At 38.4% G+C, this 14,702-nt stretch overlaps 1 long non-coding RNA gene across 1 annotated transcript; it reads right to left on the bottom strand.

Annotated features, from left to right (window-relative positions):
* Positions 1 to 1,641: 1,641 nt before the first annotated feature.
* On the bottom strand, positions 1,642 to 14,431 carry LOC118238612. Its single transcript, XR_004769387.1, has 2 exons — positions 14,387 to 14,431; positions 1,642 to 2,635 (listed from the first exon to the last, which is right to left on the bottom strand). It is a non-coding gene; the product is annotated as an uncharacterized LOC118238612 (long non-coding RNA).
* Positions 14,432 to 14,702: the final 271 nt, after the last annotated feature.

Consider the following 14,702-nt stretch of genomic DNA (forward strand, 5'->3'; position numbering starts at 1 on the left):
GAGTAAAATTAGCTCAAAGGGAAAAATTGACAGTTTTTGCTGCTCTCTTGTTTAAATTTAGGCTATTTCATATTTGTTCAGTGCTTTGGCTACAGGTGGAAACCAGTTTTTGCTGTTTGATGCAAAATCTAGTAAAAATCATGGTAGGTTGTGGGGAACTTGCTGGCACTTGTCATTAATTGCCAAGAATTACCTTGAATTCTGTAATATCTGGATTCAAAGATGCAGAGTATGATGTAAATTATTTTAATATGGCAGCTGTTATCACTTTACTTCACTTTTTTCTATGTAATTTCTATTTCCCTCCTGCCTGACCTTCTTTCCTCCCTCCCTCCCTCCCTCCTCCCTCCCTCCCTCCCTCCCTCCCTCCCTCCCTTTCTTCCCTCCTTCCTTTCTTCCTTCTATCCTACCAGTCAGCCTATCCATAGAAGATAGCAAAATGACTATTCTTGTTTCTTATGCTCTCAGCTGCCCTAGTAATTTGTACCAGAAAAATAAAACTTTGTTTGTTCATAGTCGTTCCATGCAAAGCCCTAGCTTTCAGTCATATGGGATGATTTCTCATTTCCTGTAACTAAACCACTGTTGACACAGGGATGGGCTCTACTGGTAAGGTCTGTCTCACAGTTGGTCTCCTACAGCCAACAGAAGATGAGAACGAGAATGGAAGATGCAGAAAGCTGTAAGGAAATGGTTTAGATGTCCAGAATCCTAAGAACTGAGAGACTAGAGATTGGGGTTCTATTTTTATAATGAATAGAATATTTATAATATTTTAGTCAGCTAAAAACAACAGATGCTCACTGTGTTTTGTGTGTGTGTTGTGTGCATGGGTATCTGTGTATGGATGATTGTGTGTGTGTGTGTGTGTGTGTGTGTGTGTGTGTGTGTGTGTGTGTAAATTACATTAAAATAATAGCTTTCCATAGACAGACCATCTTCACTTTCATTTTAGTAAAATTATGTAAGGCGTACTGAGATAAAAGACTAAGTGTCATTGCTATTTAGCTCAGGTTGCTAAGAAACAGAAATATTTTGAAATTTGTAAACATCTTACCAGTTAAAGTTCTATGTATAAAGGAATTATTTGTTGCTTCTCTGCTATTAGTTATTTCATGGTATTGTAATTAATTCACATAATCATAATCAGATATTAACACCTCTCATGATTGCTTTACAGAAAATCCTCATATGTGGAACAAAGCTAGTTATTCTGTTATGATGATATTAAAGCATGGTGGAGCCAAGTCGAGAAATAAAGACCCTGAAAGTACTTAATAGCTGATATATGAGTTGCTTTTCTCATAGCTGGTCAATGCAATGTAAGGAGGCAAATGCTTGTTTTGGCTCACAGTTTGGATTAGACAGTTCCTCATGGTGGGGAGGCATGGTGGCAGTAGGGGGAGACATAGTCTCATTAAGTCATTAGGAAGCAGAGTGATGGATTTTGTTAGGCCTGTGGGATGATGCCATCCACACTTTGCTCAACTTCTCTGGAAATACCCTGACAGACACACCACAACCTAGGTGTTCTAGCTGATTTTAAATCCAATCAAGTTGACAATGAAGATTCATCACACATTGTCACAAGCCACAACACAAACCCTTGTCTTTGAAGTGTTCTCACATTCTGAGACTGAATCACATGCAAATATGCCATTTAATGTTATGAAGTGTATAGGAAGGGCATGCATGAACACATCACTATATAAAACAAATACAGAAAACATTGTCAAGTGTCAGCAACATAGAGCATATTGTATTTCTGTTAACTTTGGAAACTAAATAGAATGTAGAGACAGTGATGAAAATAAAAATAAATATATTTTGCTTGACTTTTCTGTGACCAGTCGTTTTATTTTTTTAAAAGAGAAAACTGACTGTGGTCAAATTTCAATTCTGTCTCTAGTTACTTGTTACCTTGGATTAAGACAAGCTCCTCAGGCCGAGTTTCCTCATCTGGAAATGGAAGAAATTTAATTAGATGCTAATGCGAGGCAGCCTCCAGCTCTGCAATTCTACAATTTATGCAATCTTTGGAAATAGCAAGTCTTCAGATTCAAACGTGGCACATTTGGATGCGAACTGGTTAAACTGCTTGGAGCAGGAGAACATTATGATAAATGATTTCTTGCATCTAAATATGGTAACTTGATTCTACCTAAACGATTGTGAAGAAAACCAGGTCACCATGTGGATATTTCTGTGACCTAAATGTGTGGAAAGCTTTGAATTCTCAGATGGTCCATGAGCACACATGTGGTGTGGGGATGGGTAGCTTGAGAGAGATTTTTCTTCCTGATGAGGCTGCAGTTCAAGGGTGGAGTGTTGTTGCTGATGGCCAATAGCATCTGCATCAACTCCAAGTTTTTCTCAAATACGTGGCTGGATGCCTGGGATATACTTAACGGCATTGGCCAATCAGTAGCCAACCACTTCTTGATGCACTGGATGCCAAAGACCATGCCACCTTTCTTCTTGCCAAAGTCGTCGTCTTCTCTCCTGTCACCGGGGGTCCAGTTCCCCAAATTGTATGTGCAATACAGGACTGCAAAGCTTTGTTCTTTGTCCCCACCCCAATTCAATTGTCCCCACGTGCTGCTCTCCAGACACAGTCTTTTGAAAACATTCCTAACTTGGAAAAAAAAAAACAATAATAGGAATGGCTACAAAATATAATTAATTTTTCTGTCTATTAATGCAGGAGGAAAATGTCTAATGGGTTACAGATTTCTTCCTATTTGAATAGCGTGACCGTGACGGATTAGAGAGGAACCATTCTGTTGAAGCTGCATTTCCTCTGCTCCCTTCCATCGCAGCAAAGCCTGGTCTTGAGTGATGGTTGCCTGGTGTTTAATGCGTGGAAAGAGAAATGGTGTGTGAACTGGTAAAGACTTCACTGATGGGAAGGAGAAGGGAGGCCTTTAAACCATTATTAAGAGTATGGCAGCAGGCCCTCACTTGCCTGGCTAACCGGTAAGTATTTTGGGCTGTCTGCCAGCATGTTTTGAGTGTTTCCTTGAAGCTTTCTTTTACTTACTACAGTGCGGTAATTAAAACGGACCTTTCCATCTGTGCTCAGAGACACGTGTACACTCATGTGCACACATACATGCCACACACACACACACATAGAGTCCATCCTGCTTTTACATAGATGGCTTGGGGGAGCCTGAGTTCTCTCCGGGGCTTTCCCCTTGAAACCATGGGAGAGCCAACGGATGAGATTTCCTGGTTTAAGAATATTGCTTTATATTTCTGAGGAAGTGACATAGGTGACAGGGAACTGATCAGATTTTGTGAAGTTGCTATGTCTCTTTGAGACAATTCAAACATGGTGGTGTTAATGCCAGCATGAGGCAGAGACGGACAGGGGCAGAGGGGCCGGGGCCGGGGACGAGGCCGAGGCGGAGACAGAGGCAGGCAGGTGTACCTTTCAGGGAGGTCAAGGCCAGTTCTAGCCAGGACTACACTTTTATTCTCAAATAATAAAAATAAATAAATGAAAATAAAATGGAGTAACATTTACCTGCCCAGTCAGACATACAGTTGCTATTCTTTTCTTCCTACTTTGGCATTTTAGCCTTCTAGACATTGTAAAATATTTCTTTTGGGCAAAAATTAAGTTACTAAGATACACTTAATATATCTTTCACATAATCATTTATTTACCATTTATCTACTTCTATAAGCAATATATTGAAATATGATTGTTTTGTGATACATTTTTCTCAATGCCATTGGGTTTTGTTTTCTAATTTTTCAAAACTATAACTTTTAAAAACACAAGGAATATATAGTACTTGCTTTTGTCTCCTTTTTTTATTAGAAAGTAAATTATTTTACCTGTCAATCACAGGTCTCTCCCTCCCCTCTTCCCTGTCCCCCCCCCAATAATGCCCTACCTATCCCACACCCTTTCTGCTCCCCAGGAAGGGTGAGGCCTTCCATAGGGGGTCTTCAAAGTCTGTCATATTCTTTGGGATAGGGCTTAGGCCAACCCCCTTGTGTCTAGGCTCAAGGAGTATCCCTCCATGTGGGATGGGCTCTTAAAGTCCATTCCTATGGTAGTGATAAGTACTGATCCACTACAAGAGGCCCCATAGAGTTCCAAGGTCTCCTCACTGACACCCACATTCAGAGAGTCTGGATCAGTCCCATGCTGGTTTCCCAGCTATCAGTCTGGGGACCAAGAGTTTTCCCTTGTTCAGGTCAGCTGTTTCTTTGGGTTTCACCAGCCTGTATGGACCCCTTTGCTCATCAGTCCTCCTTCTCTGCATCTGGATTTCAATTCTGTTCAAAGTTTAGCTATGGGTATCTGCTTTCTACTTCCACCAGCTGCTGGATGAAGGCTATACGATGGCATATGACAATGGCATCAATCTTATTATCAGGAGAGGGAATTTAATGTAGCCTCTCCTCTGTTGTTTAGATTTTTGGTGTCATCTTTGTAGCTCTCCAGACATTTCCCTAGTGCCTGATTTCTCTTTGAACTTATAATGTCTCTCTTTATTTTATTATCTCTTACCTTGCTCTCTTCTGTTCTTCCCCCAACTCAACCTCCCTGCCCCATCATGTCTTCCTCACCCTCCTCTTCTCCCCTTCTCATTCTCCTAGCTCCCTCTCCCCTCCCCCCATGCTCCCAATTTGCTCAGGAGATCTTTCCCCTTCTCCAGGGGACCATGTATGCCTCTCTTAGGGTCCTCCTTGTTTACCAGCCTCTCCGGCAGCCGGGGCTGCAGGCTGGCAATCCTTTATTCTATGTCTAAAATCCACATATGAGTGAGTACCTACAATGCCTGTCTTTTTGTGACTGGGTTACCTACCTCAGAATGGTTTCTTCTAGTTCCATCCATTTGCCTTCGAATTTCAAGATTCCATTGTCTTTTTTTTTTTTTTCCCCACTGAGTAGTAAGTACTCCATTGTGTAAATGTACCACATTTTCTCTATTCCATTCTTCAGTTCAGGGGCATCTAGGTTGCTTCCAGGTTCTGGCTATTACAAATAATGCTGCTATGAACGTCATTGAACAGATGTCCTTGTTGTAGGAATGTGCTTCTTTTGGGTATATGCCTAAGAGTGGAATTGCTGGATCTTGTGGTAGACTCATTCCCATTTTCCTGAGGAATCGCCATACAGATTTCCAAAGTGGCTGTACAAGTTGGCACTCCCACCAGCAGTGGAGGAGTGTTCCCCTATCTCTACATCCTCTCCAGAATAAACTGTCATTGGTGTTTTTGGTTTTAGCCATTCTGACAGGTGTAAGATGGTATCTCAGAGTTGTTTTGATTTGCATTTCCTTGATGGCTAAGGATGTTGAACACTTTCTCATGTGTCTTTCAGCCATTTTAGATTCCTCTATTGAGAATTGTCTATTTAGTTCTGTACCTCATTTTAAAAATAGGATTGTTTGGTGTTTTGGAGAATAGTTTCTTGAGTTCTTTTTATATTTTGGAGATCAGCCCTCTGTCAGATGATGGGTTGGTGAATATCTTTTCCCAGTCTGTGGGCTGTCGTTTTGTCTTACTGACTGTGTCCTTTGCCTTACAGAAGCTTCTCAGTTTCAGGAGGTCCCATTTATTAATTGTCAATCTCAGTGTCTGTGCTACTGGAGTTATGTTACTACTTGCTTTGCTATCAATGTTTTTTTTAAATATAAATGATACTTCTCACTGCTTTGTGACATCACACTAATTAATAGTTCTTTATGATCAGTTCACAAATCTCTGTGCCCTTATTTTCTTCTTCTTTGTCATATTTTAAACCATTTTTGAATATTTAATCCAAACTGTAACAGCTGAGTTGGGTTATCTTATTCTGATATACTAACATTTCTATTTTGTTTTCCTTTTCTTCTTTTTCCAACTTTTATTTGTTTTTGAAATCTTTGTATATTCTCATTCACATTTTGTAATAATTTAAAGCTAGTTTTATTAGTATTGTGTTTTAATTATTTTGTTTTTGTCTTTTGTATTTAGACACACTGCTTTGATCTAAATTCTTCATATGTATGTGTATGTATATATTCAATATATATTCAACATATACTCAAAATATCAAAATTTTTGTAATATGTATTGCTAGTATTTTTGGACTGTCTCCTGGGGCCTGGAAAGCTCAGTGGTTAAGAACACATACTGATCTTGCACAAGACACAAGTTTGGTTCCCATCATTCCTGCCAGGTAGTCCACAAGCCTGTACCTCCAGCTCCAGGGGTATCCTGCACCTGTGGCCTTTGTAGGTGCTGGAACTTTTGCATGTACATACCACCATGTACAAGTACAAACAATTAAACATAATGACAAAATTAAAAATAATGGCTTAGATTTCATTACTGTAGCTTTGTAGGGCAAGGCAAGTTTTGGAAGTTCCATGTAAACTTACCACATTGTTCATCTTTATAATAGAGTGAATGTGTTTGTTAAAGTTGTGGGAAAGTAAGTGACATAAATTAAAATGCAGCGAGAACACATTTTTCTTTGTGTGTGTGTGTGTGTGTGTGTGTGTGTGTGTGTGTGTGTGTGTGTGTGTAACAGTTAACCTGGAACATGACTTATCCAGGAAGTTATTAACTATCCTTTTTCTGGATACAACATGTAGTATTAAGTGTTAAAAGAGTTAAAATGATTAATTTTTCTAGTATTTAACTTACTGTGTCAGCATGATACAAGAACATAAAAAAACCCACTTTTCTGTTTATGAATAGATGTGGCTTTCACGATGTAGGAAAACACCAAATGAGAGGTCCACAGCTGTAATAACTCAAGGAACATACCCACAGTCTTTGCCGACTTCTGCATGTGAAGCACTACAGGGCATTGCCTGCTAAAATTTGCAGGGTGTGATGGCTTATGCTTTAAATCCCAGAACTTCGGAGGCAGAGGCAGGCAGATCTCTGAGTTCGAGGCCAGCCTGGTATACAAAGAGAGTTCCAGGACAGCCAGGGCTACAACAGAGAAATACTGTCTTGAAAACCCAAAACAACAACATAAGAAAGAAAGAAAATATAGCTGGTGCCCTAGTTTGCACACTATACTCTTCAGAACGTCTATATCTCTAATCAATTTTTATATACAAGTCTACTTAACACCTCAAGCATGGTGTCACCATTGTCTCTCTAGCATGGCCTGTGGTGCTTTCCTAGCCCACGCAGGGCCCAAATTAGAGTTGCTTCTGTTAACAGGATCAGATGCCATAGGTATCTTTACCTCTCTCTCACTACTCATTTGGATTAGCTTTATTTATACCCAAAGCCCCATACCCACTTCCTGTTAGATAGGCAGTAGACTTTTGTAATCCTGCCTCCTTTCAAACCTGCCATTTGTGACCCAGTCCATCTGTTACATTCAAGGAAGCCATATTGATATGTCAGGACCATCCAAAGTCCATGCTGGTGTCAGTGTCACTTCGGCTGTTGTATATCCTGTTTTTGCCACATATCTATCTTTATACCATCATATGGAATAACTTCTTTGTCCTAAAATCCTCTAGACTCTATTAACTTTCTTCCATAACCCTAACACCAGGCAACCATTGACATTTTTTAAATCACCCTTGTATCTTCTTGGCAATGTTTCAGCTGAAACCCTACAATATGCTGCCCTTTCCAATTAGCATATCTTATTTATGGATGTAGGTTACATAGGCTTCCTGTCTTTTCAATAATCTGATGGCTCATTTGTTTAGTATCTGAATAGTATCCCATTGTGTTGATGAGCTATAGTTCATGAATTCTCTTACTGTAGATTTGATGCCTTCATTTGTCTGGTAGTTTTGAACACAGGTGCTGTAAATATCCATGGGAGAATTCTTATGCAGATGTACATTTTCAACTCATTTGTGTAAATACAAAAAAATGATTGCTGGGTAATATGATGTGTCTCACCTCTCTCTTCCATGCTGTCACTATTGATAAGAAAGATGTCCCCAGGGTATAGATCTTGCACAGAATCCAGGAAGTCTGCGAGAGTATCCTTCATGTCAGTGTTCATTCGTGGAGTGTAGAGGACAACCTTGATAGTTATAGTTCTCAACAACTGAGTAGCAGGTGTTCAGAAATGAGACAACATTGGCCTGGATTTCCAGCAATGCTGTGACCCCACTAAGCATCTCACAGTTAAGGAAATGAGCACTGGTCAGGCCTGAATTGCTTCAATGACCTAAGAGTCTTTCTGAAGCTTAACAATTTGCAAATGAATTCTGGAGTGTTTGATGTCATGATATTTTAATCCTTGTATTCATATGTTAAATGTGTCAATATTTTACTTGAATAAGGCAAATGAGTTTTATATGAATGTATAAGAATCAAGCCCTTAAAGATTCACTTACTTTATTGAAGCTCATTGAGATGAGTACTTTAAACTATTTTCTAAGGAAATGTTTATAAGTACAAAACTCATTAAAGTCATTAACATTTCCACCTGGACCCTGCTAATTCTGAAGCCATTGGAAATCTGAGAAGACTATATGGATTTTAATAGCAAACAATGCCATAGACATCTTTCCAGAAAGAGGAAGTCTGGAGTAATTCTTACACTTTCTGTATATGGTCACTTCTCTTTTCCTTTATCTTTCCTTCTTCTTCAGGAAAAAAAAGTACTTGGAGCAAATTGATTTTGTTAGATAGAGCACTGGTCATAGTCTAGCCTGAGGGAAGTGCATAACTTCACAGACAATAATGACCAAGACAGTCATCTAATTTTAGTGAAACAAAGGTGAAATTGTACACTGCACAAAATCATCACAGAGACTACCTTAGGTATATTTGTACTTCTACTTTATTCTCTATGACACACTAATCTACTAATGTTCTTCTCTCAATTTTTCTCTTTGCAATCTGGAAGAACAGATTTGGCAATGACTGTGTTCATTTATAAAAGCATCCCAAACAAAATTGAACCCCAAGGCTGATAAACCATAAAGATGCTGATCAGAGTTGAGCAGAATGGACCATGCTTTGGGGCTTGCTCAGCTGAAGATGGTTCTAGAAGACTGATGGCTTTATGTGCACAATTACAAACACTACAGCTCTGTCAGATGAATGGAAACTCATGAAATATGGGGATGGCTCTTTATTAAGTAAAGAAAGGCATTCTGTAAACTTCCTGTTGAGATTCAGTAATTTTTGGAGATAATTAAATTCTATCAGTTCTTTAGCATAGGTAATAATCAAATAATCATATAAGGAAAAACAATTCAATGAGATGTACATACGATAATTCTGCAAAACAAAGAATAATTGACTTTTGATGGGGCAAATGGAAAAAGATGAACGTTGTCAAATTCATACAATGGTTATCTATACCAGTATAAGTGATAATCAATGAGGAAATAGGAATGTATTCTTTCAAGAATGAGAGAGAGAGAGAGAGAGAGAGAGAGAGAGAGAGAGAGAGAGAGAGAGGAAGTTTTTTCAATATAGAATTCTTTCCTTGTTCAAGTAAGTTAAGCTGAGATAGTACAATAAAAACAAGTTGATCTTCAATAGGAGAATAATGAATATTTATCAGGGAAGGTGCTAGTCTGTGAAAGAGCTTGGATGGATGTCCTCTTGGTCACTATGTTCTATCAAGTCGCACGGATTTTTAGTCTCATTATATGACTTTATTTCATTTCTTTAATTTTAAACTGTCTTTTTTGGAGAACAGGATCACTGTTAATTAGAGCTTGTACTTATGCTACTGAAAACACTTCATGCAAATTAAAATTTAGTTAGTTGAGCAAATGCTGAAGTATCCAAAGTTTCCTGAATTCTCTGGTTTTCTTTTACAATCCTTCCAGTGAAGTTGGGGGAGTGGCCCTACTTCCCCTTTCTGCTTGCAGCTGCTCTGTGAAGACCCTTCATGGTCAGTTCACCGACAGTCCTCAGAAATCTCCTGACTCACTTGACTTCCCATTATCAGCCCCCCACCTTGAATTCCCACTTACACAGATACACTTTAACAATAACAACTTCTGGGCAGGCCAGGTGGTACATGCCCATAAGCCCAGTAGTTGGGAGGCTGAGGCAGGAGGGTTGCTATGACTAAGGCCAATGTCAGCTCAACAGTGAATTCAAGCCAGCCTGAATTATACAGTGAAACCATGTCACAAAAACCAACCAAACAAACAAAACCTAACTTCTTATAGTAAATACTACTACTACTACAAATAATAATAATAATAATAATAATAATAACAACAACAACAACAACAACAACAAAGCTATTATTCAAGTATTCTGAAAACAAAATACTCAATTTTTGGTAGACTTATAAAATAATTTGAATTTTAAAAAAGAAATGAGATATATTCTAGTGCATGTCAGAAAACTGACATTTTTGAGAGATTAATTTGCTTTTGAAATGTACAAAGTTAATTTGAATTTGAATTTTAGAATAAGAATGTCGAGAACAGGATAGGTTCCAAATATTTCAAGGATTCAGGCACAAATATAAAAAGGGATGTTCACGTCTACTGTGTGTAAATCCTTGAAGTTAAATAAGGTTATAACGATGAAGCTTGATCCAATTGGATTAATGTCTTTGTAAGAGGTGCCACTAGATTGCTCAAATGCTCTCCAGTGTTCCTTCTGTCTGCTTTGCATACATGTACAGCACTCTGGAAATACGAATGCCAATCTGAATTTTATAACTCAGAACTGTGTTGCACTGCGATGCCTAAAGGGCTGAATTTTAGCCTCTGCCTGTACTCACTGTCTCAGCTCTACTTGACTTCCTCTTACTAACCAAAAGGAGTCTTCGGTGCTTAGGTGCACGTGTGGAGATGGCAGCTTATATCCTCCCTTCATCTTCCCCACCCCTCTCTTGCTTTCTCTCTTTCTCTCATTTATTTCTTTTAGTACTGTCAGGAACAAAAGCTTACAATAAATTTGTAGTTGAGATTTTGATTTTGTGGTAGAGAAATTGATACCATTTTCCTTAATAAAAGTAACACTCTACTCCCTTGTATCTTTGAATCTGTTCTACCATGTGGTACGGTAAACAGAGATTACGTTGCCATATGCAACCAAGGTTGCTCATTATTGACCTCAGAATAAAGAATTATTATCCATATTATCCAAGTAGACAGAGATGATTAACCGAGAAGAGGAAATTCAGGATGAAGTATCTGAGAAGGCCTCAGTCTGGCACAAGAAGCTACGACAAAGCAGGCAACCTTGGCGTTTGTGACAATTATGATGGTTCTGTATGATGTTATGTTAGGTGATGCAGCTCTGACTTGGAAAAACAATCACCACAGGATCACATTCTTAGGCAGAGTCAAAAATCTAGTCTTACAGAAGTTGAAAGTAGAATGTTTCCAGAAAATGGGTAAAATAGGGGGCAAGGACGATGCAAAAAGTGGTTCAATGGGCACAGTGTTATAGTTACAAGAGAAATAAGTTCTGGAGAATATAGTGAACAGTGAGAAATGTGTTGTATATAAAAAGAGAAGTGTTCAGTGGGAGCCAACACAAGGAAAAGGGATGTTGAGCGTGATGAATATGCTAATTGCCCACTTTGGTCATTCCTCAGAGTATATGATTCAAAACCCGCCCTGTACTCCACAAATATGGACAAATACTGTACCAATGAGAAATTAAATTAATTTTTAAAAATGTGTGAAGGTTCTCTAGGCTGACTGTCAAGGACTATAGCAATTCCTAAGTAGCAGGGAGGCTAAGACACTGATATCTCACTCCCAAATCAAGAAAAGATTTCAAGGCTCAATAAAAACTTCATTTTTGTGTTTGGAGATTTCCAGATATCCAGGATTTAAGACACAAAGTTCATGGCAGTTTGTTCTATTAGCAAAGGGAAAACTAACAGTGCATGGGATGCTTCTGGAAGCTTAGAATTTTACCCAAAATTTTGCAGGATGCAGAATGTTTTAGTGCTTTAGACAACATTCATTAATATGCAAATTCACAGTTAAGATGAATGTCATCTACTCGGTGGAAATTATGTTATGATGTCTGTTATGTTAAGATAGTATATTTACATGTGCAAATGGAGGCCCGTCAATTTGGCATCCATTTAGCTGATATAAATATTAGCTATATTATTTACAGGGATTCCCCCTTAATAAATTTTGACTTAAATTTATCTCTTTAACTTATACTTAATAGCTAGTTTTGGTGATTGTTGGTGAGATGTGAGACAAGAGCCCAGACTCGAAAGTGGTTTCTCTCCCTTTCTTGTTTTTAATCAACAAATGATTCACATCTACTTTGAATCATGCCTGAAGAAGGAAGTCACCTTCAGGAGTTTGTGAAGAATAAATTCCACAGTATATTAATTAAAAGGTTATGTTCCTGAAGAATGTTCATTCTCTCTGAAAGTGTGTGATTAAATCATATGTATGCATGTGTTTGTGCTTGCACGTATAACCAATTATACTGAGAGCTGCAGTGTTCAAAGAGAAAAGCAGAAAACTATCCATGTAACTTCCTGTTTCTGTTTCACCTGTTTTATAAGGGGTTCAAAAACCATGATATTTAGTGAAAAAATAGAAAATTCAAACAAAAGTGGAAAGCAAATAGGTCAAACGACATTAGAATCTAAATTTCTTTTGAACTTCAGTGTCAATGAGCTGAGTGCTCACCATCAAAGACATTTCTCCAACAGCTTTTTCCAAACACTGGCAACTTGCCCTTCCCTTCCTCCCACATTCTTTTCCTTCCTTCTTCTTTTTAATCAAGTCTAAGGAAGCTGATGTGGAGTTCTCTAATAGCAAAGTATAATGGGGCCTCCGACATCGCTGTATGGAGAGGGCTGTCTAGTCTATTTTTAAAGTCTCCAGGGAAGGAGCGTCTACAACTTCCTTGTGAATCTCTGACTCTGTACCTGGCAATCTTCCCCTCCCAAGGTCCCCAGGCTGGCCTTCCTCCCTTGCTTAAGAATTTATTATAGATCAAATTATTTTAGGGTTCTGAATATATTGTTATATTTAAATGATACATTCCCCCAAAGGGGCTCAATTAAAAGAGTACAGGATGTCTGTGCTGAGAATGCTTTCCTTAAAGGCAGGTGTTCAATTAGTACCCAAGGGTTAGATTCAGGTGACAAACACCAGTCAGATCCTTCTACACTGACATCTTTCAACAATTTAGAAGCAGACTGGATGGAGGTTTACCATCTTTCTGTTCTTTCTGGAGCTTTGTACTTTGACCCCAACATGAAGTCCATGGGATAGAATTTTGATTATAGAACTTTTGGAACAGAGGTGATGTTGCTGGCAACCTGCCTCATATTTTATGGGGGTAACTAATATTTTATGGCATTTTTAATGATGTTGAACCTTATTTAGCTACCATAAGGTTGTGAATCTGCTAATTCTTTTTGAGGTAATGGTGACTGAACCCTTAACCTCAAGCATGCTAGGCAAGCACTCTACCACTAAACTACACTCCCATCCTTTGTGTTGCCAATTCCTAAGGTGGTGTCTAAACTGCTCAGTAACTATTGAATAAAATTTCTGGGGAAAGTTAATGGGGGTCTATTCTTGCCTATAATCATGGTTGACATTCAGAAAGTAAAAGTAACCTATTTTAAAAGTTTTCATGCCTATTGTACCATGTTAATTTTATGCTGTCACTCCATTTAGGGAGAAAAAACATTACAATATAACTAAAAATATATTTGTACTAATATTTAATAATATGGGTGTAATATCATTATATTAAATAAACAATGGTAAGGTTTTCTAGTTTAAATAGTGAAAACATTAGGTTATATACTTGAGTTAATTATTTTGTTATTTGTTTAATCTGATGTTGGGAAAGGACATACTCTCTTTGCATTTAATACTTTCAATTGAATTGTTATTTTTTTGTGTTAGAAATACCAATTCAATTATTTTGTATTTGAACTTCTTCCTTAGAATAAAAAAAAAGTGTGAAATGATTACCTTGCAAAGTTTCTCTCCCTCCCCAGTAAAGATAAAAGGAAAGTTGTCTTTATGAAGAGAAACTTATTTTTTTCTGTTGATACACTGAGGATAAAACAATAGTTTATTCTATAGGTTCAAAGTTACTTTCCCCCCTATTTCTCACTTCTAAAGGGAAGGGCTTTGGAGGCCCTAGTGACTACCTGGAATGATTGCATACTTTAGTTCTGCAGGAATGGAAAGCTTTGATGGGTGGCTTGCTTTCACCCCCAGCCCCTGCCCCAAGTGTGTTACGATAAATCTTTCCCCCAAAAGCTGCTGAGCCCTATTGCCACGTGTGTGCTCTATGCCAGCTGCCGACCGAGTTAGGACCCAAATAAATACACAGAGAGACTTGTATTAGGTACAATGTTGCTTGGCCAATGACTAGGATTCTCATCTGTTAGCTCAGTCTCAATTATCATACATCTATATATTTTATAAGACTTATCTTATCAGACGCCTTATTGGCTTACCTCCTTGCTGGTGAATCACATCCTGCCACTGGAGCAGGAACGGGAAGAGAGCGACACTTCCTTTTTCCTCTTCTTAAATATGAGTCTCCTTGCTATGTCACTTCCTGCCTGGAACACCACTTCTCTACTACATTTCCCAGAATCCTCTTTGACTCCTAGTCCAGCCTAACTTACTGTCTCATTGGCCAAGCAAATACTTTATTTAACAATGAATAAGATAAACATACACAGAAGTATTTCCCCCATCACCAAGTGTTCCATCAAGGGTGGAATAAGTGCCCTGGGCACATGGTGATTGCAGGTGTGAAGTAGAAGC

The sequence above is a fragment of the Cricetulus griseus genome, chromosome 3 (assembly GCF_003668045.3).
Source record: "Cricetulus griseus strain 17A/GY chromosome 3, alternate assembly CriGri-PICRH-1.0, whole genome shotgun sequence".
NCBI lineage: Eukaryota > Metazoa > Chordata > Mammalia > Rodentia > Cricetidae > Cricetulus > Cricetulus griseus.